Source organism: Molossus molossus, unplaced genomic scaffold (assembly GCF_014108415.1).
Source record: "Molossus molossus isolate mMolMol1 unplaced genomic scaffold, mMolMol1.p scaffold_m16_p_3, whole genome shotgun sequence".
NCBI lineage: Eukaryota > Metazoa > Chordata > Mammalia > Chiroptera > Molossidae > Molossus > Molossus molossus.
Genome location: NW_023425366.1, coordinates 54427327 through 54450619, shown reverse-complemented (window position 1 = coordinate 54450619; position 23293 = coordinate 54427327). Strand labels below are relative to the sequence as shown.

Here is a 23293-nt window from a genome sequence, read left to right as displayed (position 1 = left end):
CTTTGCCGCTACTGGGACTTCCTACCACTTTGCTCTTTTCTGAAGGCTTTTGGAATGTTCCGAGGAAAGGGATAAAAAAGGTTTTTAAAAAAATAAAAAACTTTGCTTTTTTTTTTAACTTCAGTTCTCTCCAGCACTATCCAGAATAGACGCTGCTCCCGTCTAACAGTAGGTACTTTGGGGCACAGCCCTGCAAAGGACTACTGGGCTGTGGTTCTACATACTAGATCTGTGTATACTAACCAGGGAGAGTTAATGGAAAAGCACATTCCAAAGAATATAAACTGTTTGACTTCTTTTTGTAGGACAAAGCAACAACCTTGAGTCAGTGTGCGTGTGTGTGTGTATAAACGTCACTTGCATAAAAACCGTCAATGCCAGACTGCAGTAATGTTGTGGGGTTTTCAGGGTGAGGGGAGGAATGGATCATGGGGGACAGTTTACTTATTGTTGAATATGTTTCTATATTATCTGAATGCTTTATAATTAGAATATGCTATTCTAGAATTATATATATGTTTTTTATATCTTCAACTGAGGGTATTTTTCCATTTATTTTCAGATAGAATGGGACGGAGGAAGAGAGAGAGAGAAACATTGACATGAGAGGGACACATTGACTGGTTGCCTCCTTCACAACCCTGACCAGGGCCGGGGGTCAAACTGCAACTGAGGTACGTGCCCTTGACAGGAATTGAACCTGTGATTCTTTGGCCCACAGGCCGACGCTCTAACCGCTGGGCCAAACCAGCCAGGGAGGGCAGTAAAAGATTTTAAAAAAATATTTTCTGCAGCTTTGGGATGGTTGATTTCTTGGGCAATGCCTAGGATCTAGAAACAGCAACCGGCCCCTTGGGGCCCTCCTGCTTGACCTCAGAACTGTCCATTCTTAGGCTTCCCCTAGTTTCACAGACTATGACAAAGAGGACACTACTACAGGAGACAGTAAGTTAATATTTTGATTTGTTTTACAGTCCACAAAAAGGTGTTTCCTTTTTAGAAATGGATTGAAATTGTTCAATTTCCGCGAGTCCAGTGCGGTGGAGTGTAACATCTCCCTTTCCCAGACCAGAAAGCAGGCTCTGGGACGCTGACCACCCGACTCCCTGCCCTGCTAACAATCAGCCCGCCGTCCGAGACGCTCGTGCGGGCCCGGGCCCAGCCCCTGGAGCCGGAGTGGAACCCGGCCCGGGCCAAGCCATCAGACCTTCTTCCCCAGGGAACGAATTTGGGACAGAGTCACAATACACGGCAGGGGTTCAGAACAGGTCTCCTCAAAATAGGCCACTTCGGCATGTGAATTCTTTCGCCTCTCCCTTAAAGAACGTAAATTTGGAACTTTGCCCACAATAAGCGTCATCACCAGAAATAACGCTTGTGGTCTACCTGTGGAGCAGGGCGAACTTCAGTGACTGACCGCCTGCGTGACCGTCCTCCCTAGGAAGCCCAGGTGCAGACCCCCAAGACCCCGCTCTCCCCGGCTTCGAACTTCTCGTAGGGACGGTCTCTGACTCTCATGTATGTACGGTTCCGTGTGCACATGTGTATTAAATTTGATTCTTTTCTCCTGTGGATCTGTCTCCTGTCTATTTATTTATTAGACCAAGAGGGTAGAGGCAAGTGTCTTCCTCCCCGACACCCCACGTGCTTGGGCCTCTGGGTGAGCTGGGGGGCGGCCGCCCCCGCTGCCCGGTGGGCAGGAGCTGCTGACGCAGGTCCAGGGAGCGGCGAGCAGGAAAGGCGAAGGCGAGCCTGTTCCATCTTGTCTGCTCCTGAGAAGCTTCCTTTTGGAGGCACAGCCGCAGCCCTACTCCGGGATTCCATGAGACACCCCATCTCTTTACCTTACTTGAGCTTGGCTCCACTTACTCGAAATCGAGGAGTCCCAGCACCCTGAGCCAGGAAGCAACGGAACCAGGGATCAAACCCAAGTACCCACTGCAGAAGTCACCCCCTCTCCACGAGGCCCTGTGTCCCCTGCTCTGTTCCCCCCACCACTAGAGTAACATCTTCATTCACAACTTTCTCACTAAGCCCCCAGGCACCCACGCGTCTCCTGCGGATGGCGTGGCAGTGGGGGAGGGGAACGGCGCTGCTGCAGTAACACAGCTGTGGCAGACGGGCGACAGATGCTGCTTGAATTGGGTGTGTTTGGCTGTAAACACATCACAAATGGTGATGTGTGGGCACGAGAAGCACACCTTTCTTTCCTGTAAACAGCAACACTAGGCTGCATCACCTCTCCCTGTCTCGAGAGATTCCTGAGAGGTGTTGGCTGTTATTTATTACTAATTATGCACTAACACACCCATTACCTTATGCAAGTCTGGAGGGTCTGCCTGCTGAGGTGGTTCCAGGTGTGTGGTAGGGAAGCGAAAGGAAGAAAAAGTGACACCCGCCTTCCCTTCTCGACTTTCTCCAAATTCAGATTCAATCTTAACAGAAACCTAAAAAGCATAGTGTGGTAGACTGACTGCTTTATTAGCCCCAATCCTTCACCCCTCCCTGTACCCGCGATCTCTGCCAGGTGACTTTGCAGCGCCCTCCCTTTGACTCTGGGCCAGGTTATGTGGCTGGCTTGCGCTAATGGAATGTTGGCGAATGTCAGGTTAGCTGAGGCTTGAGAAAGTGTTTGTGCCTTTTCACTCAACCCCTTGCTCGGTGGCAGTCACTATGAGCACAGGCCTAAACCAGCCTTGGATGACCTAGGAGAGTAGAGGTGAGTGGCCTCAGTCAAAGCCATCCTGGACCAGCCAACAGCCAGCTGGGCCCCGGAAACCAGGTGAGTAAAGTCAGCTGAGACCAGAACTGCCCATGTGAGCGCAGCCTAACTCACCTACCTGCAGAGGCTGGGCTACAGAAACGCCTGTATGCCCACTGGGGTTTTCATGCAGTGTTATTGTGGCAACAGATAACTGATTCATAGGACAAAATGTACATCTGCATAGGCAACTGTGATACATTCCTTGGGCAATTATCTGGCTAACTCTGAAAACAGTTTAGGTGGCCTGCCCCAGAGATCAGATATAAAATCCCCTGAGACACCTTACCTCACCGTCACTGCTCAGGAAAGAGAAAATGTGAATCCCCAGTTTCCTCCAACGTCTGCAGCAGAAGCGCTCAGCTTTGTGGGTGAGGTCTGTCCAGCTCCCCAGAGCTGTTAGTCTTTTTGTCAACTTCAGTTTCAAAGAATGCTAAATGGTTACCTGCTCATAAAAGAAAGATAAAGATCTCATGGTCTTCTGATGAGTGTGTTTACAGTTACGTGGTGAAACTGGTATACATTTTGGGTCTCTGAAGGGCCTGGTTACTGGTTGAGAAAGGCGTGCTCAGCCTCAGGGCAGCCATGCCATTCTCTCAGCAGGCCCACCGCAGCCAGAGGCCAGGCAATCCCACGGTCTGGCTGTGTGCAGAGTGGGCGGTGCCTGGAGAGGGTGGCTCCCAAGAGCAAGGGGGAGAGAGGGGAGATAGAGGAAGGGGGCGGAAGGGCAGCTCTCCCCATAATCAATACTTGCCAGGTCCCAGGATCAGGGGTTCCTAACCCAGACTGCAGATCACATCAGTCCTGAAGAGGGGTGCCTGGAGCCTGGAATGTTCCCTTGCCTAGAGGGATCTCCTTGACTTTGTAATGCTGTCTCTAGCTTGGGGGGAGACCCTAGAAGAGTTAGGACCCATAAGAAGAGGTTCTCATGGAACAAGGGAAACAAAGAGAGTAAGGGCCACCAGACTCCATCCCACGCATATCTCGTCCTGGCCGTGAACTCTATGGACCCCTTGAGGGAAGGCAGCGGGGAGCATGCCTCCAAGACCGCCGAGAGGGTCTCTGGGTGCTGGCACCCCTGAGACACGGAGCTCCAGGCCAGCGGTTTCTCAGAACTGTTATTTCCCAAATTAATAAACGTTTAAAAAGAAGTAAGGAGCAGGGGGAAACCTACATAGGGTAGTCAACTTTTAAATTTGCCAAAATGACTTGTCCTGGCCGGGTAGCTCACTTATTAGAGTGTCGTCCTGATGCGCCAGGGTTTTGGGTTTGATCCCTGGTCGGGACACATATGAGAGTCAACCAATGAATGCACAGGTGAGTGGAATAACACATTGATCTCTCTCTCTCCCTTCTTCTCTCTCCCAAATCAATCAATAAAAAAACTTAAATTTGCCAAGTGACAGATTAACCAAAAACTAAATCCAAAACCCATCATCTTCTGTCATACCTTTTCATAATCAGACTTTTTGACTCCCAAATAAGTGATAAAAGCATAATCTTAGTATAATGAATATTTCCCCCCAAATTAGTTAGTAGTAATTTTACACCATCATATATATGTATAATTATGATTATATATGTAATTACAGACATTTTATATATAATCATCCTTATTTCTCTCATGTCACTGTAGACTTGTGAAAACGTCATCCTGAGTCACTGCTCCTGCCTCTCCTCTCTGCTAGGTGCACATTCCTGCAGGACTAGTGTTGAAAGGTAGATTATTTCACAGGCTCCTGGAAGGGACAGGAGACAGAGTACCCCCTCCCCAAAGGAAATCTGAACTCGGTGTGGTGGTGGGTGAGGAGGTGAGGGGAATGGGTAAGGGGAAGTGCTGAGAACCCCACTCACTGTGACGAACCAACAGGGTGGTTTGAGCTGCACCCCACACAAGTGCTTCCCTGGAACCGTCTAAAACACCCACACTTTCCCCTTTCTCTCTCACCTCCTCCCCAGTTTTCTCTTAGCCATGCCCTGCTTCTTCCTGCTCCCACTGGCACAATGATTCACAGAGCAGTATTTATACTACATATGTTATTTAAAAAATCCTCCACCATCTTGGTCTTTGCTCTTAAAATTCAGATAGTAAAAAGAATGTTAAAACTTGTTTGGAGAGGATAAGCCAAAATGATTTTCTGTGGTTGCAAAGCATGCAACTTCTATTCATCACCTTTATGCTTCTGTTATGTCAGGGGAGTGCAGCCCTGATCCCGGAAGGTTCCTGCCTACATACACAAAATAATTTAGCTTCTGAAGGGATTACCTTAACCCACGTTCTTATTAGCAGATGGGGGAAGCTGAAAATGCTAGTGGCGAAAGACTTGGAATAGATTGGGGCTCTCTCGGGTATTTGCAGATATTGAAACATGCTGGTGTGGCTCACTTGGTTGAAGTGTCGTCCTGTACATCAGAAAGTTGCAGGTTTGATTCCCTGTCAGGGCACATGCCCAGGTTGCAGGTTTGATTCCCTGTCAGGGCACATGCCCAGACTGCAGGTTTGATTCCCTGTCAGGGCACATGCCCAGGTTGCAGGTTTGATTCCCTGTCAGGGCACATGCCCAGGTTGCAGTTTTGATCTCTGGTAGGGTGTGTGGGGGAGGCAGCTGATCAGTGTGTCTCTCTCACATCAATGTTTCTCTCTCTCTCTCTCTTTCTCTCAAAAATCAATTTTATTTTATTTTATTTTTTTTTAATCCTCATCCGAGGACATTTTTCGTACAGATAGAGTGAGAGGGAGAGAGAGGAAGAGAGAGAGAGGGAAACATCGATGTGAAAGGGACACATCGAGTGGCTGCCACCCGCACGACCAACCAGGGCCGGGGACAAACTGCAACCGAGGTACGTGCCCTTAGCGGGAACCGAACCCGGGTCTCTCAGGACCGCAGGCAGATGCTCTAACTGCTGAGCCAAACCGGCCAGGGCTCAAAAATCAATTTTAAAAAAAACTTTAAAAAGTGTAATCATTTAAATGTTTTAAAAAAAACTGTTAAATACTTTTAGCCCAAATTGCTGAGACTGAGTATAGCTTGAGAAAGCCGCTTAAAGGCCAAGCTGGAGGACATCTGAACGTGGTGTGCCCGTGCGAAGCAAGGTGTGTGCCTGGGCGTGGCAACAGAGCGCAGATGGAGTCCAGTTGGAAATCAGAGAAAGTCCTCCCACCCCAGCACCTCTGAGGGCTCGAATTAATGCAACTCTGGAGGTTGAAACCATAGGAGGAAAGCATCTTCTTTCTTTCACTCTATCCTTTTTTTAGGTCAGAAGTAACATCAAATGTTCACTTTGTTTAAAAATGAAATAGTTCAGGTCTTTTACGAGCAACCTTGAATTAAAAGATTGTAATTGGCAGTTACTCCCACTCAAGCTTAGTTCGTCTTATTTCAAAACTCGAATGTGCTTCTCTGGAGGCCAGGAGACGTGAAATGTAGATGACTTGTTGATGCTGCTTCCCCATCAGTATCCCAAGGTAGTGTATGATGTGAGGCAGACAAGTGCACATGTAGGATTGGGCAAGACAGTGAAGCCTGAGGCCGGGCCGGTGCGGGTGGGAGCGGGCTGTGCTGCCCGGCAGGTCAGCAGCAACAGTGGATGCTGAGCAGTTGAAGATGAGATCTGTGTCAGGGGCATGGCAGAAATGGAACAAGATGGAAAAAATGGTATTTTACAGAATTCTTTTCAGGAAGAGAATTGGAAGGAATCATTTCATGAGATGCTTAAGAAAAAGCACTGAGACTGCAATGGGGCTTGTTCAAATAAAAGTCATACAGGGCTTTTTTTTTTTTTTTTGCCTTGAGCAGAGGATGCAAGTTGGGGTCAGAGCTGAATTGCTCAGACCAATAGAAGAGAGGCAGAATGCTTCCACCAGGAAGCTTCCATTTTAACTCTTCTGCCATGTGGAGCACTAATTCAGCCTCTTCTCTAAAGAGATGCTGAATAACTCTTTCACTGGTTTGAGGTGGTTTCCAACTGCTCAGGACACCCACAGGCCTGAGATGGCCTGGCCTGAGACTCTGGGATGGTGGACAGAAAGTATAACCTGTTCTGTCCCCAGAATGGCTGCTAATCCATGGCCAGGGTGTGTGGGGAAGGGGTTTGACTGTGTCAAGTCAAAATGAGCTATTCTAGGGGACAGACTAGCAGATCAGTCACATGTCAGTGGCCAGACCACACAGGCCTGAGAACTGCCCCATTTCTATAGGGGAAAAATCTTCCCAGTTCTTTAACTTATGTATGGGCACCTGGCATCTTCCCTGAGATTGTGCTATTTGTGTTAGCTCAAAAAGGCTATGATTGTAATCATCAGGGTTTTCCAGAGAAATAGAACTGATAGGAGACAGATATAGATAGTAGATATAGATATAGGTATAGATAGATATAAAGAGATAGAAACTTATAGGAACTGGCTCATGCAGTTATGGAGGCTGAGAAGTCCCATGATTTCCGGTCTGCAAGCTGAAGAACCAGGAAAGCCAGTGGTATAATTCAGTTTGAATCAGAAAGCCCGAGAACCAGGAACACTGCTGACCAAGGGCAGCAGGAGATGGATGTCCCAGCTCAAGCAGAGAACAAATCACCCTTCCTCCAACATTTCATTCTATTTAGGCCCTTGGTGCATTGGATCATCGATTCTCAACCAGTGTGCGGTGGCACTGACCTCTTTTCCCTTAGACTGTTTAAAAAAAAAAAAAAAGGCAACAGCCCAACCACAGCCATCCAGTGTAAATGAATCAAAATTATACCTATTTTTTTGTTAGATCAGCAAAAAATGGGGGGGGGGGGCACATTATTTTAGTAATTAATTATGTGTACCATTACATGGAAAAGGTTGAAAATCGCTGTACTGGATGATGCCCACTTGCATTGGTAAGGGAAATCTTCTTTACTCAAATTACCCATTCAAATGCTAATCTCCCCCAGAAACACCCTCACAGACACACCCAGAAGTGTTTACCAGCTATCTGGGCTTCCCTTAGCTCAAACTGTCACATAAAATTAACCATCACAATAATGATATGAACTTAAAACTCTGTTATTTCTCCAATGTGCTGGTCCGGACCCTAGAAGTTGCCACCAGGTGAATGGTAGGGCCAGGTGAGAGCAGTCTACATCCCATGGCTTGGGGGGTTTTCTCAGATGAAGAGACCTAGATACAAGGGCTGTGACCCGGGCTGCTTGTCCAACACAAACTCTATGTGCCCGGGCCTGGCTAGGAGTTGCGAATACCGTGGCCAAGACAGACTTGGCCCCTGGCTGAATTCACACTGGTAACAGGGTGGACAAATAAAGAGTTAAGGACAATCCAGCGCAGTAAGTGCAATGGTGAGAAGTACTCTGCCAGCAGTGGGGCTGTGCCATCCTCTCCCCAACCCTCACCAGCACCCAGGGGCATGGTTTCAAAACTCTAAACAGTTTGATGGAACAAATGTTGAAAGGAAGTCATTTGAATGTGGAAGCCATTCCTACGGCAGGGAGTGGCGTGGCCCAGGAACAGAGATCTTTTTGAGGAAGAGGCAAGAGCCAGAAGGTATTGGGTCTTAAATGCATGGCTAGAAGATCCAGTCTTTGCCCTACATGTGAATGAATCATTATTGGTTAGCCTTTGAGGACAAAAGCTATGTATATTTTGTGTCCCTTAGTATCCAGCAAAACATGGGTGAGGCTGTGACTTGTCCTCCATCATCCACGTTCTCCCATTCTACAGGCGTCAGGCATGTGTAGAGACATTTCTCAGCCTCCTTGATAGCTGGGTGTGACCTGGTGGTTAAGTTCTGGCCACTTGTAACAGACAACGATGCACACAACTTCCAGCCTACATCCTTGAAAGGGAAGGTTGTCCACCTTCCTGTAACCAAAATACAGCCATGGTGACGCTGAGCCAGCTTGTTCCTGTGTACCCCAGGAACAGTGCAGCAACAAGGAAAAGGGAAACTAGGTCTCTGTGTGGCCTCCAGGAACAGAGTTGCTGACCGGCTCTAGACCACGCCCTACTGTCGACAGGTATGTTGGAGAGAAATTAACTTCCGTCATATTTGGCAGTCTTTTTGTCACAGCAGATTAGTTTGTACCCTAACAATTATACTGGGACTCAATATGGTTTTCCAAATGCATTATTAAATTATTTTTGGAGCCCAGCCGGTGTGGCTCAGTGGATTGAGTATTGTCCCATGGACTGAGAGGTCCCAGTTCAATTCCCAGTCAGGGCACATGCCCGGGTTTCAGGCTCAATCCCCAGTAGGGGGCGTGCAGGAGGCAGCTAATTGATGTATTTCACATCCTTGTTTCTCTCTCTCCCTTCCTCTCAAATAAATAAATAAATAAATAAATAAATAAATATAAATAAAATTATTTTCAGAAATCCATAAAGAAAAAGTTAAAAAATGGCTGTGGAAATAACAGAGACCAACTGAATGACAAAAAGCAAAGGCTACTTGTTCAGAGCCGCTGTAGCAGGAGAGTCAGCCACTGTCCCTTGTGAGCCGCTGTAGCAGGAGAGTCAGCCACTGTCCCTTGTGTTTTGGCCGAGACGCAAAGGCCGGCAGAGGGATGGGACAGCTTTACAGTGCAGGAGGGAAGGCTCCAGGTGTGCCCTGAGGGGAGGCTGCGGCCGGGGAAGCTGCCGGCGGGCTAACAGGAGGGGCTCCTGTGTGACGGCCAGGAGTGCATATTTGGCTTTCTCTGGCTGGTTCTCAGTTGAAAGAAGGGTCAAAAATTAGGGAAGCTGGGAGTTATTAATCAGGTCCTGCCATTTGGGGCTGATTGTTAGAGAAGTTGTTACTTAGCTTCCTGGACTGTCACTAGAGATGGCAATCTGGCTTCCTCGGGGGCTGGCTTCCTGGGCTGGTCACTGTCGGTGAGAGTGGGGGCCCTGGGCAGGTTGCTGCAGGCTGTGGCTGGAGTTCCATTTTTGTCCATTTGGGCGTTGGGTCGCCCATGGCCGATGAGAATACCACAGTCACAGGAGGAAATGGTGGTGTTGCGCAGTGTTTTAAACAGTCTCGCTGGCACAGAACAGTGGCAATAAATAGATTCCATACATCCTGATGGAGAGAGAGTGCACTGTTGGGCTGAACTGAGAAGTAGCCAAATCATAGCAGCTGACGGAGAGGCCCAGGGCTGAGGAATGGGACCGGTGTGACCCCGGCTGTCCAGTGACGGGATTTCTGTGGCACTCCCACCGAAGGGCCTTAGACTTGAGTCGCTCCTGCCATGTCCGAAAAAGAGTAGCCTGTGGGCTCAGGGCTCTCACTTCCCCCTGGGCTTGGCTAGGGAACAAGGAGGGTTCCGGTAACCCTCCTCACCCGTCCCAGACCCCAGAAGCCCAGGGAGTCCCGGAGCACACTTTGTGGATTTGACACACCAGTGATCACAGAAGAAATTTGCTTTTCTTAACATGAAGCCAGTCGTGGGCAGGACCCGAGGTCCGAGGAGGCCCCTGATTGCCTGCAGAGGTCTGAACCGCACCCAGCTGGCAGGCACACGCGCGCTTTCAGATCTGCTTTCCGTCCCAGTGGCGTGGGGACAGGGACTCTTCTTTGTGGGACCAACGGCAGGCACCATGCCGAAAGCTCGCCGAGAGGTTTTCCGGATTGGGGGACATCTCTCCTTCGGATCATGAGCTGCAGACATTCAACTTCACATGCTCGATCTTCGCTGGAGACAAATGCTGCTCTCTGCTCTGTTCTCTCCTGGGCACTCACCCCCAGCACTGCAGCACCTCTGTGCCCCAGGCTCTGTGGGGTCCCCGGAACTTCGGCGGTCCCCAGTGAGTCTGGGCAAGGGCTGCCGCTGGCCGTCCCACAGCAGGCTCCTGAGTTTCCAAACGCCGTATTTCCTAAAGGGAACTGGGTTCTGTCCTAAAATCTTGCCCTCTTGCCCCAGTCTTCCTCATTTCTGTAACTGGCTTCAGTGGATCCAGCTCCAACCTGAGAGCCGTTCTTGATTCTCTTTCCCCACCCCTCAGTTCAGTAAGTCCTCGCATGGCTCCCTCCAAGTGTGCCTGGACGAGATCCACTCTCTCCACCTCCACTGTCACCATTTCCTGCAACATCCTCTGCCTGGTTCGTCCTGCCCACACACTGGCCTCCCTGCAATCCTTTCCTAGACCGTGCCAAGGAGGATGCCCAGGCTGTGTGCTGCTCCAACGCTCAAGGCTCCGCCGAACTGCCCGCGCCCCTCCCCGCCCTCACTGGCTCCTTTCTCGGGTTCTCACCTCCCCTCAGCACATCAGCCTCTTTCCCCCTTTCGGAATCCTTCCTGGTTTGAAAAGTTCCTGCCTTTCCCACGACTGGCTTCTACTTATCTTTTTAGGTCTCACCCTAAATGTCCTCTCCTCAGAGAAGTCTCCGATCACTGTCTAAATGAGGTCCCTCTGCTCTTCTCGCTCCGTTTTTTTTTTTTTTTTAAACAGTAGATTTCATAGTTGTTTAATCGTTTTGTTTATTTATTGTTCATTGTCTTTTGTATGGCCTTGACCATCAGATCTTGCTTTTTACTCTGGTTCTAATACCTGGCACAGAGTGGTGCTCGAGAAACACTCTTTGAGTTGATGGGTAGATAAAAGGATTGGCAGATATGTAGTCTTCTCTGGGCTTCACAGGATAAAAACCAAATTCCTTATAAAGTTCACTCAGGTATATAATTCCCCATGAAAACCAAAGTAAGTCTGGCCTTAGTCCATAAACTCAGGCAGGTATCACTTCAGTTCAGTTCAACTTGACTCAGTTCAATCCAATACGTATTTATGGAGTGCCTAAAATGTGCTAGTCCCTAGAGAGACAATCATGAACGAGACAGGCATAGAACGCACAGTGAAGAGGCGTGGGACAAAAGTAAATGTACAGTTACAATGTAGAACACTGAAATCTGTCATTTTAATGTGAAAGGTGGAGGGTGCTGTTGGAGCACATAAAAGAAAGACCTGAACGTAGTCTGGGTGTTCAGAGAAAGGACAGATAGCCATCCTAAGCATGATGACGGCACCTTTTCTAATCTTTTGGAGGGTTTGAGAAGGTAGAACAGTGAAAATCTGATTCCAATAGAGTAACTGCGAGTTCTGAGTGCCGACTATTAACCAGGCATCGTTCTAGGCACTTCACATACAAGGTCTCTTCTCCCTACAGTAATCCCGCCAAGCGGTATAATTACCACCGCGTTACAAATGTGGAGACTCTAAGAGCAATCGCTATGCCCAGAGGCCCTGTTTTAGGGCAGATCCCCAGGAAACTGACTGAGAAGGAGATCTGCACACAGGTTTGCTCTTAGGAACCCCACCTATGAGGATGGAGAGGCAACAGCCGGGGCGGAAGGAGTGGCTGAGCAGAGAAGCAGACGTATCAGGGTCTCGGGTGATGCCCCAGCACTCTGCTGCTGGGAAGGTCCTTCAGTGTTGTTCTGAACTGAGGCAAAGTAGGGGGCTTTGAACCCCTAGATTGACCACTTACTGAATCCAGGTTGTTCCTGGAATAAACTTGGGTGCATTTGCCCTCTTCATCTGATGACAATTTTGGGGGGGGGGGGTAGTTAACTGCCAGCAGTTGAGACAATGAGTGACCAGGTCCAAAGCCAGATGTCCCTGCAGCCACCTGGCTCCTTCATGGCAGCTTGCATGTTTAGTGTTGACATGTCCCCAGGCTCACTCCTGGAACCTCTTCTGTTCCCTACCATCACTCTTTAGTGATATCATTGATTCTCACAATTTTAAATACCAAAATTATATTCTCATTCAGGCCTCTCTCATGTACCTCAGACTCCTATATAACTCTTTATTTATCTTAACATTTCCAAACATGAACTGATGCTGCCCCCACCAGCTCCTCCCAAAGCCACCCTGTCTCGGGTAACAGCACCTCCATCCATCCAACTGTTCAAGCCAAGAACCTTGGGATCAATCTTAACTATTCTTTTTCTCTGAGTCCTCATTCAATGCATCAGAAAATTCTTCAAAATATATCCCACAGTGGCACCCCATTCCACTCAAGGTAAATGTTTACAGTGGCCTGATTACCCTTCATTGCCTCTATCAACTTATCTTCCACCACTTTCATCCCACCCTATTCCATCAAGATAGGGTTCATTGTTCCTTGAACCCTCCATGCATGTTCCAGTCTCAGGGCCTTTGCACAGAAGCCCAAGCCCAAGTATTTTCATAGTTCACATCTTTAACCACTTCAAGTCTGCTCAGATGTCACCTGCTTAGTGAGGCTTCCCTGAACATACTATTTAAATTGTACTCTCCACTTTCTGTTCCTACTGAATTTTATCTCTAGCACCCATCACCTTCTAATAAGCTATTAATTTAATTACTATTAAATTATACTTTATAATTCAAGTTGACCCCTGCACACGTGGGGGACAGGATCCCGACCCCCACATAGTCAAAGTCCACATGTAACTTTTGACTTCCTCAAAACTTAACTACAATTGTCCCTTGGTATCCATAGGCATTGGTTCCAGGACCCCTGGGATTACAAAACCTGTTGTATAAAATGGTGTAGAACAATGAATATAGACGGCCCTCTACCTCTGCGCATTCCCAGCCACACATCAAAACTACTGTTTTCAATCCATGGTTTGTTGAATCCATGAATGGGAAACCCAGGCATACAAAAGGATTTATTGAAAATAATTTGCATGCAAGTGGACCCATGCGATTCAAACCTTTGTTGTTCAAGGATCAATTGTATATATTCATTGCCAGTTTCCCCCAACTGAAATGTAAACCTTATGAAGGCAGGGACTTTCCTGTTTTGTTTACCATTGTCTCCTTGGGGCCTAGAACAGTGCCTGGCACATAGTGGGCAGTCAGGAAGTATTTGTTGACTGAATGAATGACACAGCAGAGAGGGCATTCAAGTGGGTCTGTCTAGTTCCAAAAGCATGTTCTGGCTGTCATAGCACGCTGTGCTTTTTCTGCATAATTGAATTCCTTCAACACAGACATAATGCCACTGAAAGGTCAAAAGCAAATCTTGGCCCCTACATAGGTCACACACAGTAGCTGGCGAGGTCTGTGTGTCAGAAGCGATTCCAGCTGGGCTTTGTTAGCTGGGTCCAAAACATTGCTCAGGGTGCTTTGCAGGTGAACATATGGCCTCCAGCCACCCTGTGACTAGCAAGTGGTGGCGTCAGGAATTCTGGCACCCTCAGTGAGACAGGTCGAGATTCTGACTTGCTCAGTGATTTGCAAGGCTTTCTGCGGTTGATAAGGTTCACTGCTAAGGTGAGGAAACCCGAGCTGCACACTTATGCAACTGTCCTCCAGCCTTTCCATTAAAATAGGCCCAGGCCTGCCTGTCTGCTCCCGCTTCTGACCAACCCATCCTTACCTGTTCAAAATTTGTTGTTAAAGAAAACTGGGGCCAAGGAGCTTGGGCACATTTAATTTAATCACAGCAACACGTGATTGGTCCTATTTTTTTTTTTTCAAATGGGGTGTTTTAAGTACCCGAGCCAGCATGGGGTAAGGGGAAAAGGCGCCAATCTTGGAATTAGAATCCCGAGGCTGGGCTAGTCTTGACTAAGTAATTATGTGACCTTGGGCAAAATTACTCATTCAGTCCAAATTTCATTTCCTGCTACATAATGAGGAAAATTCGACTAATTAGTGCTGGTAAGCTGGTGTGCTTCTGGTTGAATTCAGCCTGCCTATGGTTTGTTTTAGACCTCAGTAGTTCTTTAAGATCTAGATGGGGCTTGAGGTCTTCATTTTACTACAGTCTGCACTGCTCCTCTGGTCTCACACCTGGCCAGAGCCACTCACCTGTTAGCAGCCTGGCCTTGCGGGAAGCTGACGTTCCCTTCCAGTGATAGAAAGCCAATGCTTCTAAGAAATAGAATTCTTCTTGTAAATAATGGTACCCAGTGGGTGAGGAGAGCAATAGCTTTTGAATTCTAGGATGAAGAAACAGTTTATATGATCAATATAAATTCAGTCTGTGCAATTTGAGCTATATTAGTTTTTCGCAATTCATTCCTTAATGATCAGACATTACTCTTACAAGGTCTCTGAACTTAATAGAACATTTTCCCACAATGTAAGGAAGATAGAAGGAACTTCCTGCAGAAAGGAGAACCTGAGCTGATGTAGCTATGCCTCCCCTCTCCCCCAACACATGCATAGAAGCACTAAAGTATAAAAATTAAGAAAATGAGTTCAACCCAACCAGTGTGGCTCAGTGGTTGAGGGTTGGCCCATGCACCGAGAGGCCACTGGTTCGATTCCCAGTCAGGTCACATGCCCAGATTGTAGGCCAAATCCCCAGTGGGGGACATGCAGGAGGTGGCCAATCGATGTTCTCTCTCATTGATGTTTCTATCTCTCTCTCTCTCTCCATTCCGCTCTATCTAAAAATCAATAAAGAGCCCTGGTTGGTTTTCTCAGTGGTTAGAGCATCGGCCTGCAGACCAAGGAGTCGCAGGTTTGATTCTAGCCAAGGGCATGTATCTCGGTTGTGATTTGTCCTGGCCCTGATCTGGGTTGTGTGGGAGGCAACCAGTCGATGTGTCTCTCTCACATCGATGTTTCTCTCTCTCTCTCTCCCCTTCCCTCCCTTCCACTCTATCTAAAGATAAGTGGAAAAAATATCCTTAGGTGGGGATTAAAATAAAAATCAATAAAGAAAAAACATTTAAGAAAGAAAATGAGTTTGAAGGACAAAAGCATAATTCCCACCTTGGGTGCCAGAAACAGATAAATAAAAATTAGTTCCATGTATGTGAGCTGGTGTGGAGGTAGCCCAAGGCAGTTTTGGACCCAGACATAGATTTAGAGGTGGGAGACATGGCCTGGGGTGTGTGCAAAGCATGGGTGCTAGATGGAGGCTTCAAGAGAAGCCCTTCTGTTCAAATTATTAAGAAAATGCAAGGAGAAACAGAAACTACTAAAAAAAAAAAAAAAAAAAAAAAGAAAAGAACAGTACATTTGAAATGAGCATGTTTGGAAAAGAACATAGCTTTGCTTGGCTTAAACACATCCTCTACTACATGAAGACTCAAGCTCTCACCTTCTGTGAGCCAGTACCCGAAAGGATGAGTCTATTTTAACAGCCAATAAAGTGAATACTGATCATTCAGATCTTGAGATTTTAGACCCTAAGGTGTTTATCTCAACATTTTACGTTCACTGACTACCCCTTCACAGCAGGCACTGGGAGCTCCTGCCCTCTAGGTTTTTCATGACCACCGAGCCTTGGGAAGTAATGCAGTCAGGCTGGCCCCTCTGTGTGGTCCCTAAGAGCAGCCAAATGCCCAGACTGGTGCTGCCAGGAAGGGGCCATGAGAATCTGCTCCAGCATGAGAAAGACTGACCACACTTTCCACTTCTAGCCCAGTGTGCCCATGGCAAACTCCAAATGGAAACAATATTGTCTTATTTAACGAGAGAATTAAAAAGTAAGATCCCTAGCATCAAAAGTTATGTTCATAGCAGTGCTATTTACAATCGCTAAGATCTGGAAACAGTTCAAGTGCTCATCAGTAGATGAGTGGATAAAAAAACTGTGGTACATTTACACAATGGAATACTATGCAGCTATAAAAAAAGAAGGGTCTCTTACCCTTTGAGACAGCATGGAGGGACCTGGAGAGTATTATGCTCAATTAAATAAGCCAATCAGAGAAAGACAAGTATCACATGATCTCACTTATATGTGGAATTGAATGAATAAAATAAACTGAAGAACAAAATAGATCCAGAGACATGGAAACAGGGAACAGACTGATGAATTTCAGAGGTCAGGGAGGAGGGCATAAACAATGTACACAGAAAATAGTGTGATGAAGGCCTGGAGGGGTTTGGGAGTGGGTAGAAGGGGTCAATGGGGGAAAAGGGGGGGGCATCTGTAATACTTTCAACAATAAAGATAAAATTTTTAGAAAAGCTATTTTATGGGTGACAGGGTAGAGGATTTCAGCAAGGTATTCTTAGTATAACTGTTCTCAATGAGTATACATTGAATTAAATTATAACACAGTGTTTGTGATGCCCTCTCTCCACTGTGTTATACCAAGATATTCTAAGACATTTGGGATAAGAAGAGGTTTGGCAGGAACTAAAGCATTTATAATGGAAAAAACAGAACATATTCTTTTCATGAAGGAGAAAATTTCATTGCATAGTCTCCAAAATGAGATTCTCTGAACATGTGCCCTTTAATTGTATTTCAATTCTTTTTTAAGTGGGGCGGATTAAAGATGAGGGCGGATATATCTCCTTGTTCTATACTTAGCAAAGATGACAGTGCCCTTGGAATAAACAACTTTCGTACTTCAAACCCAGACGAGACCACTGTCCCTCACAAGGTATAATACATTTGCTAATATGATCATGGAAGTTCACCTCTGCAAGGGTTTCTCCTTTGTGAATGGAGACACAATGTTCCCAGCAGTGCCCGGATTCCTCCCTTTTCCTGGAGGAAAGTAAGGGAAAAGGGCTGGGTCCTACCTCCTGGAAAGCCTAGAGTCTTCCGGGAATGCATTGCACAGGTATCCAGGAATCCAGGGTAAAGCTGTTTTATTCATTTCAACTGCCTCTGTGACCAACGCCAACTGTCTCATTCTTCAGGATCTGTGCTGGGAAGGTTCGGGGGCTAGAAGGGAAGCGTTGGAAGGTTGAAGTCTGCTCCGTTGGCTGGTCCAGGTTTTCCTTTACAAGTGGGGGAAAGAGCTATCTTAGTTTTGAGAACCCCTAATGGTGGGATCATTTTGATTTTCTGACGCATACAAGTTATACATATTATCATGGATTAGTTTCTGAAGTTGATGTTATTTTTCCGACCCACTTAAGACAAACAGACTTCGCTCATTCTAGCACTGAACACATGGAAAACACATCATCGCTACTTTTTTAGGAAGCAGATGAGCAGCTATCCTCTGTTCCCTAAACCCACAATTTTGCCCTGCCCAACTCTCTCGCTCGGCTCCTTTGTCCTGTCCCTGTTTGCAATGGTAGTTAGGTTTTGTGCAATGCAGTCCTCTCTCCAACCCACAAAGCATTAAAATAGATGTTTTCTGTGCTCCTAGGGCCATTTAAAAGGGAAAAATTTAAAACAGCCCCCCTTCAGAAGTCACCGAGAGATAGAAAACAGGAAATTAAATGAATTACCAACAGAGTCCCCATGTGATTCTAATTTTGTTCTTTCAACTAATGAAGATAATGTGTCTTGAATATAATGCAACACTGTTAAACAATAAAATAACAGGACAATGGTCACATTTTTCACCTATAATTGATTATCAAGATTTATATTGTAAATACTTATTTTTCTCTAAACACTTGGCGGGGGGGGGGGGAATGACATTTTATGCTCTTATAAAAAGAAACTAGAGGTAGTGAAAGATGATTTGACTTTGGGTGGAGGTAACACAATGCAATATACAGAGCGTGTATCACAGAAATGTACACTCAAAACCCATATAACCCTATTAACCAATGTGACCAACATTAAATTTAATTTTTTAGCAAAAAAAGCAGATTGTTTTTTGTTTCTATCATTAGAACAATCTTTTTAAAAGTCTTTGGTGTTCCAGCCTGTTTGGCTCAGCGGTTAGAGCATCAGCCCTCAGATGGAAGGGTCATAGGTTCAATTCCTGGTCAAGGGCACATTAAAAATAAAAAAGTGTTTGTGACCTTGTTGAATATATTATAAGTACTTGATTTTTAGAATAAAATGCATGAAGTAGCAAGAACAACTATAAATTTGTTTTAATCAAATTATATTGATCCAAATGTGCTACTGTTTGATCCAAACACACTGTTCTTCTCTCTCTCTCTCTCTCAAATTCCGACATAGATTTTAATAGGTGGAACTTTGATTTGTGGTAAATGTAAGCTCCCCAAAGAAATAGGGCATAATTAAAACCAGCCTCCCAGGAAACAATAATTGATCAACTCTGAGACTTCTGCCCACAAGTACAATTTTGGGGGTTGATGAGGGAATTCCAGGTACCACTAGGGGGTTGGGGTTCTTTAGACATTGGTATTTCTGTGCATGTTAGGACTCCTTTCTGCAGAAGCCCAGAGCAGTTTCCCCAATGCCCTTTCAAGCAGGCCCACTTATTACTTTCTTTTTATAGGCTGAAGGGAGCCCAACACCAGACTGTAGGTAGCTGGCACATCCCTGCCTCTTGGTCTTGGGCTGCGTGAATACAGAGCTAGGGGTGGGCAGAGAGCTAGGTTTTGCTGTTACTAAAGACATGCATTAGGGAGGCTCCCTGAACTTACTGTCTTCCACTCCTAGAGCTCTTTTTGCAAGGAGTCACATCAGTGTTGCCCTAGTATGGCCAGCCAGAATGAAACATGACCAGCTTCATCAAGGGGTTTCTGAAAGAGAAGATAACTTAGTGTTACCAACTCAGGTCACTAGGTCCTTGACTACAAGTGTTTCTTTTAACTTGAAGATGTTCTTTTAACTCAGAATTTAATAACTAAAATAATTGAGACTGATTGTGCCTACCAGATGGACACAGACTTTTTCTAAATCATTAAACTAGCTCACATGGTGGAAGGCTATGTGGCAACAAACAATCCTATTTTAGAAGAGCTGGTTGTTGACCTATAAAAATGTTCATGCTATATTATTAGTACAATATGCAGCAGTAAGTACAGTATGATCCACTTGTTATTAAAAGTAAATTACTTACATTCTGTAGCTCAGATCTCTTTCAGATTATAAGCTCTTTGGCTTCCCTCTGACTTTTCTCTTCTCTCCCAGCGCAGGAAAGCAGAATCTAATCTGGGGAGAAAGGTCAGGAAAAACAAGGGATCATTACTGGCGCTGTTCTTCCAGATCTTTAATCGATGGTGTAACTGTACAATTCTCAAACTGTTAAAAAACATAATTTCCAGAATTGACTAGGTGGTGAACACACAATACAGTGTACAGATGATGTGTTGTGGAATTGGGCACCTGAAGCCTGTATAATTTTGTTAACCAGTGTCACCCCCAATAAATTCATTTTAAAAACCATAATTCCCATACATACAGATGGCAAACTCATGCAAAAAATGTATTAACTCGTTAATAAAGGAACTAGCAGCAAGACAAGAGCTGGTTGGAAGAAAATTTGAGAAACAGGGATTGTATAATTAGTGGGGAACAAAGTGCTGAAACAAGATGGCTAAACAGTCAGTGCTCTATAGACGCGTGTTGGGGTTATCCTCTTCACCAGTCTTCCCCGGGATACCTTTGTACCTTCTCATTTTTCTACAAGTTAATGTCTAACTTACCAGGGTTATAAAATGTCTGGGCCACAACCAAAGGGACATTCCTTGAGTGACTCAGATGACTCTTCACAGACTTTTTAGAAATGTCATGCAGCCATCCCTTTTTTGCCTTATTCCCAAGTTTTAAATAGTTTTTCTTGCATAATGACAAATTTTACATCCTGGGTCTTTTAGGGTTTAGACTTTAGAAATGTCAAAGCTAAGATTTGATCCTTGTTGTCATGTTTTCTGCCAGAATTTTTCCTCCTAAACCCAGGAAAGAATCATCTTAAGCCAGTGCTGGGGTAGCTAAGAACCAAAGCCAAAGTCTCAGGAACAAGCAGTCCCAGCTTCTTCTGGAACTGGGGCTGTTACTGGATTGACAGGCACAGTGAATGCCTAAAACAGGGTTATTAATTACATTTTCAGAATCCTAAATGTAGAAACTTCTAGCCTTCCCCTTCATCCCAGAATGATGGCATAGTCCTCTACCCTCTTGGAAGGTGAGAGGAAGAAAACTCTCTGGCTTATTGGGCCAAAGGAAATACCTAAAGATGGGTCTTCCCCGACAAATGGGCTGCCGAGATCACCCTGCAGTGAGGCTTAGGATTATCAAGTCCAACCTACATGTTCAGAGTTCTCAAACAGCCTTCCAGTTCCCAACTCTTAATCATGAGCAGTCAGCAAAGAACACCAGACATCTGAGGAAAGTCTCGCATTTGAAAGATAGAGACACAAACAAACAAAAAAGCAACTTGAAGAAAATAGGCCGAAGAAAACTTTTTTATTTATTTATTTATTTATTTATTTATTTATTTATTTATTTATTTTTTATCCTCACCTGAGGACATTTTTCCATTTTTTGTTCAGATAGAGTGGGAGGGAGGGAGGGAGGGAGCGAGAGAGAGAGAGAGAGAGAGAGAGAGAGAGAGAGAGAGAGACATTGATGTGAAAGGGACACATTGAGTGGCTGCCACCCACACAACCCAACCAGGGCTGGGGACAAACTGCAACCGAGGTACGTGCCCTTAGCAGGAACCGAACCCGGGAATCTCTGGACCACAGGCCGACACTCAAACCGCTGAGCCAAACCGGCCAGGGAAAAAACTTTTTTTGTTTTAAAGAAACCCGTTATGAGTAATATGTCAGAGAGGAAAGAGAATATACTGTATCCATGAAATAAGAATAAGACATTATATGTACTCCCCCAAAACACATCCACACAAGGGAACATTCAGAGAACACCAGTGCTTCCGGAATTAAAAATGTGATAGTAAAAGGAAGAAGGGATAAAAGATAAAGTTGAACTCTTGCCATTAGAAAGTAAAGCAAAAATACAAAGAAAATAGGATAAAAATAAGAGGACTAGTCCAAAAGGTCCAAAAGCCAAATAACAGAAATTCCAGAATGAGAAAACAGAAAATGGAGGGAGGAAATTGCCAATGAAATGATTCAAGAAACTTCCCGGACTGAAGTACATGATTTTCCAGATTGGAGGGGCTTGCCATGTGCTAACACCAGAAGCAGAGGTAATAAGCAACACCCTTAAAAATTCGGAACCTAAAAATGCCATTGTATCCACATGATCATTCAAACGTGAGCACAGAATAAAGGCATTAAAAAACTTTTTTTCTTTATTGATTTTAGAGAGAGAGAGGAAGAGAGAGGGAGAGAGAGATAGAAACATCAATGAGAGAGAACATTGATTGGCTGCCTCCCACATGCTCCCCACTGGAGATCTGGCCCACAACTTGGGCATGTGCCCTGACCGAGAATCGAACCGGTGACCTCTTGATGCATGGGGCAATGCTCAACCACTGAGCTGTACTGGCCGGGTTAAAGGCATTTTTAAACTACTCAAAGTTTCAAAAAATTTGCCTTCCATACATCTACCCCCCCCCCTTTTCAGGAATCTACTGGGAGATGTGCTATACCAAAAGAAGGGATTAAACTAAGAACAAGGAGACTTAATATAAAGGAAACTGGAGATCCAACACAAGAGTGAAAGAAACTAGGGATTCCTGAGGGTGATGGCAAAGCGAGATCTGAGGATGACATCTGTGTAACAGGGCAGAGGGTCACCAATCTGGAATGCAGCAGTGTGGTGTGTTCCTCTGTCTGTCCATCATCTCCTCCAAACACGGCATTAAAGCAAGAAAGAGGAAGACGTGAGATCAAGGAAGCAGGAAATATAACCACGAGAATGGCAAAGGGAATTCCCAGCATAACAGCAGAGGGAGGTTCAAGATGACAGCTGAGCAGTAGCCTAAAAAGAAATATTTGACATTTAAAAGTCTTTATTTTTATTTTATTTTTTCATGAAATAAAAAGGATTTTTAAAGAGGGTGTCAATGGGGGAAAAGGGAGAAATTTCTGTAACAAAAATTAATTAATTTAAAAAAGGATTTTTTTTTTTTTAATCCTCACCCGAGGACATTTTTCCATTTTTTGTTCAGATAGAGTGGGAGGGAGAGAGAGGAACAGAGAGAGAGAGAGAGAAACATCGATGTGAAAGGGACACATCGAGTGGCTGCCACCCGCACGACCGACCAGGGCAGGGGAAAAACTGCAACCGAGGTACATGCCCTTAGCGGGAACCGAACCCGGGTCTCTCAGGACCGCAGGCCGACGCTCTAACCGCTGAGCCAAACCGGCCAGGGCTAAAAAAGGATTTTTTAAAATTGGAAGGATGTAAAACAAAACATTAATAGAACATATGAATGGTAGGACACTTGATCACTAACTTCTTTGCATATGTATAATTTGCAGGATATTTTTTAGAATATAATGTATTTATGCAATAAAAAAGACATAAAAAGTATTTTTTAAATCTCCAAATCCTTTCATTTGTTTTTAAGTGTAGAATTCAGCAGACTTTAGTACATTCACAAAGCTGTACAACTATCATCACTATCTAATTCCAGGACATTAACCCCCCAGAAAGAGACCCCTGTCTCCCCTCATTCCTCCCCTCGGTGTTTAGGAACCATTAATTTACTTTCTGTCTCTGTAGATTTGCCTGTTGTGGGTATTTCAAGTGAATAAAATCATACAGCATATGGCTTTTTGTGTCTGGCTTATTTAACTTACCATAATATCTTCAAGATTTCACCCATATTTAGCAAGTATTAGTACCTCATATTATAATGAATAATATTACACTGTATAGATATACCATATTTTGTTTATCTGTTCACCAGCTGGTGGATATTTGGGTTGTTTCCACCTTTTGGCTATTATAAATAATGCTACAATAAACATTTGTGTGCAAGTTTTTATATGGACATATGTTTTTCAGTTTTCTTGGGTAAATACCTAGCCTTAGATTTGCT

The 23293-nt window shown here is 45.2% G+C and overlaps 1 protein-coding gene and 1 long non-coding RNA gene across 2 annotated transcripts in view; one reads left to right on the top strand and one right to left on the bottom strand.

Annotated features, from left to right (window-relative positions):
- MTX3 (metaxin 3) overlaps positions 1-23293 on the top strand; it is a 760898-nt gene that overhangs the window by 48961 nt on the left and 688644 nt on the right. The gene's annotated exons all lie outside the window — the stretch shown is intronic.
- On the bottom strand, positions 14599-19458 carry LOC118641677. The gene is made up of 3 exons (XR_004961649.1): positions 19400-19458; positions 17202-17402; positions 14599-14650 (listed from the first exon to the last, which is right to left on the bottom strand). It is a non-coding gene; the product is annotated as an uncharacterized LOC118641677 (long non-coding RNA).